The sequence below is a fragment of the Macrobrachium nipponense genome, chromosome 14, assembly GCF_015104395.2.
Source record: "Macrobrachium nipponense isolate FS-2020 chromosome 14, ASM1510439v2, whole genome shotgun sequence".
Classification (NCBI taxonomy): Eukaryota; Metazoa; Arthropoda; class Malacostraca; order Decapoda; family Palaemonidae; genus Macrobrachium; species Macrobrachium nipponense.
In genome coordinates this window covers 99,550,389-99,554,690 of record NC_087207.1, presented here as the reverse complement: position 1 = coordinate 99,554,690, position 4,302 = coordinate 99,550,389, and positions in this window count along the sequence as shown.

Sequence of the window (4,302 nt, the reverse complement as noted above, 5' to 3'; positions counted from 1 at the left end):
ACAAAATCCTGACCTTTCCGTGAGAAATCTTTAGGGAGAGAGGTTTCCAGAATGCAGGACTGGCACGAGCCAGTATCCCGTAGCAATGCAACGATATTACCATCCAGTTGCCTCAGATCCCAACTTTCACTATACCTCTAAAGACAAAGTCTTCAAATTCCTTACCATAAGGCATGCTCCCACTCACCTCTCCTTCAAGACTAGAAGACAGGCGCACTAACCTACAATCCATCAACATAACTGGTTTAACCGACTTAGTTACTTCAGGACAATGTGACTTTACATGACCTTTCTTACCACACTTATAAAAACAAACAATGTCCCTGGGCCTGCCTCGCAACCCCTCGAAGGCGATGAAGGACTTTCTCTACCCTTTATTACTTCCACCTTTTCCACACCTGCTTCCCAATGAGTTTTCTTCTTACCATAATGCTTGTGTGACAAAACAAACCTGTCTGCTGCCTTTGCTGCCTCATTCACATTATCATGTTAAATTCTTCTATATGGATGCGAACGTCTTTGGGAATGTTGTTTTTTAAAATCCTCCAACAAAACCAGTTCTCGTAACTCGGCAAATGTAGTTGCCTCCTCTGCAGCCAACCACTCGTCAAGTTTAACTGCTTTCTGGCCTGCCCATTCTACAAATGTTTGATTAAACATTTTACGCCAGGATCTGAATTTCTGCCGGTAAGCTTCTGGGATTAGCTGGTATGCATTTAAAACCATTTTTTTTTTTTCACAATATCATAATCACTGGAATCTTCTGCACTTAACGCTGCATAAACTACTTGTGCCTTACCAGAGAATGCAGATTGCACTAATACAGCCCAGAGTTCCTTGGGCCAAGCCAACTGATAAGCTACTTTCTCAAAAGCAACGAAAAATTTTCCGACATCTGACTCGCTAAACTTAGGAATTAGCTTAGTTTCCCCACTTATCACTGAACTTAGCTGGCACAGAATCACTCATAGAAGTTTCATCGGACTTTAAAGACTTTAAAGTTATCTCTAACTGAAGAGTTTTACTTTGTTCTTCAAGCCTTTCTTTATCAGCTTCCATAAGAGCTCTCTTTTCAGCCAATATTGCTTTTTCTGCGTCCTTTTGCTCTCTTTCAGCTTCTCTCTGCTGTGCTCGTTTAGTGCGTTCGAGCTCCTGTTTGCTCATTTATGAAATTCGCTAAGTCAGATCCTGACAATCCAAGTTTCTCACCATGCAGTTTAACTCGCTTAAAGTTGACATCTCGTTAAACTGAGCAAATGCTACTTAACACAAAGAACTATTAAAGTGGCCCGTAAAGAGAGAGAGATAAAAAAAAAATAATACTTTTTCACACTACCTCACTGACCATTTGCCATCCTATCACGGTCGCCAATTTATGTCACGACTTAATAGCATTAACGTAAAGCAGGTTCTTTATAATTTGCGTAAAGCCGTTACATAAAAGAAACAATAGTATTTTGCACAACCTGAAGTACCTTTAAACTACGAGTTATAGTTTGTAAACAATGATGGCAAAGGACAACGAGGGAGTATGATACGAAATGTTAATATAATATTTATTTACAAAAAGAGATAATTGAATAATATTTGGACCGAGGTAAGTTTCAGGTCACTGCAGCGTAAACTTGATGTTCCGTTGTAACGAAGTGCTGTTAATTGCAGCTCTAAAAATGGAGGACAGTTACTAAAACCAATACTTAACTCCTCGTAAAGTATCATCAACGGCGTTGCAGTTGCAGTAATAAATATAAGGGACCAGGTGATAAATCTGAAGTTCCTTTAGAGGTTGTCCAAGGCTGATATCCTCTCGTGTGTTCGTAATGTGTCCGTCGCAGATTGACAAGTTTTGTTAATCCTCCAAGATTGGTATCGAGAACTTTATAAAAACTCGATCACAGCTGCTCCTCGAAGACAAAACATCCATGCATCAGCAGCGGGAGAACGATCAAACGGGCGTGACAGTGGTATAAAGCGCTGAAGACTCAAAAGCAGGCAGGCGTTGATGTAGAATAAAGGGCGCTAACAGCTACACACCATTGCAGCGATCCAAGGCGAAATCCACTGCTCTCAGTAGACAAAGTACCTCTCAGAGGCAATCCCAACCTCTCTAGCGCTCAGAGGATCACTGACTGCAAACTTGGGCTTTTCCCGAAAAAAAGTCTCTCTGCCTCCACGTCATCATGTAAAGGAAGAAATTATTGGATTAGAACTATCCTCCTTAACGACTGCAAAACAAATAACAAGCAAACAGCACCCAGTTACTAACAAGCAGCAAACATACGACTGCGTGGGCAAAAATAAATAAATAATAAATATACAAATAAACGAACGAAAATACTTTCGGGCGTGATACCCCCAACCTAATAGGTAAAAAAAATATATTTTTTTTACAACTCATAGACGAGTTTCCAACTAATTTTATATCTCAACATGTACTGAAAAAAAAAAAAAAAAAAAAAAAAAATTACGGCAACGTTAAATAACCTCAAGACCAGTAAATTATCACTTCCACAAACAAAAACCAACGATATCGAACAATGAAAGAACGAGATGTTGCACCAAAGACACTGCAGGAAGAAAAAGAAAAAGACGAAAACAAAACAAAAATCCAAGTGGAAAAGGACATCACAGATTTCTAGAGAGGGCATCAGCGACGACATGTCCTTCCCTTTCACATGTTTTATTACAGTCAAATTATATTCCTGAAGCATAAGACTCCAATTAGTGAGCCTTTCTGTTTTTTGTTCCTAAATTTGTTCTCAAATTTTAAAGGATTGTGATCTGAATACACAACAATTGGATCAATGCTAGCTGTTACATAAATTTCAAAATGTTGTAGAGCTAAAACTAAAGCTAAGGCTTCCTTTTCGATTGTGCTATATTTCTTTTGATGCTCATTAAGTTTCCTGGAAAAATATGAACAGGATGTTCAATACCTTCACTATCGTCTTGCAACAGCACTGCCCCTACTCCGAGATCGCTGGCTCCATCCATTAACTTGAATCCCTTCTGAAAGTCAGGTGATTTCAAAATAGGTAGGTACTTAAAATGCCCTTTAATTTATCAAAGGCTCGTTGACATGTATCGTCCCCACAAGATCTAGATTTCTCTCTTAAAAAGATTAGTTAAAGGAGTTACTATTTCAGAAAAACTGGGGACAAACCTACGGTAGTAACCAGCGAGACCAACAAATTGCCTTACATTTTTCCGAGTTTTTGGAGTGGGAAAAGCTAGTACAGCTTCAATGTTCTTTTCCTTGGGTAATACTTTTACCTTGTCCGACGTGATGTCCTAGGTAGATAACTTCAGCCTTTCCAAATTCGCATTTAGAAAGGTTTACCACTAAACCAGCGTCAGCAATTGCGCGAAATAAGGCCCTAATTCTATCGACATGGTCTTTCCAGTTGTCACTGAAAATAATTATATCGTCCAGATAAACTACACAACCCTTCAATCCATTCGTGATCATCCACATCATTCTCTGGAAGGTACTGGCTGCGTTACGCATGCCAAAGGGCATGACTTTACATTCGAATCAACCTTCAGGTGTTATAAATGCTGATATTTCCCGTGCATTTTCAGTCAGAGGAACTTGCCAGTAACCTTTTAAAAAAAAGGTCTAATTTACTAATATAACTTGGCATTACCAATCTTATCTATGCAATCTTCTATGCGAGGCAGAGGGAAATTGTCAGCAACTGTTAGGTCGTTTACTTTTCTGTAGTCGAAACACAACCTGTCTTGTCCATTTTCTTTTTTCACTAATACACTGGGGAACTCCAAGGACTGCTACTTGGTGTTATCAAGTCATTCTCCAACATATAACCGACTTCCTTTCTCACAGCTTCAGCTTTTTGTGGATTTAACCTGTAAGGGGCTTGTCTAATTGGCTGGGCATTTGGCTTTAGTACCACGTCATGTTGCAACTACGCACAAGACCGGGAGTGTCCTTAAATATTGACGGATGTTCTCTGAATAAATCCTTAATATCAGTAGCTTCCTGAGCATTCAGATGTTTAAGCAAACTATCTGGGTTACACAAAATTTTAGAGTTTTCGCCATTCCATCCATAATCTTTGCTTTCCACTTCTTGTCCATTACCTTCTTTAGGTACAACAGCTGAAACAGATTTAACAGTGTTAGCTCTGGAAAAATATTTCTTCATAATGTTAATATTGACACAACTGATACTTTTCCTCCTCCCTGGAATTTCCACCAAATAATCAACATCATTCAATTTCTTCTTAACCACTGCTGGACCTACAAACTGAGCTCTAAACTGACCTGGAATAGGAAGTAATA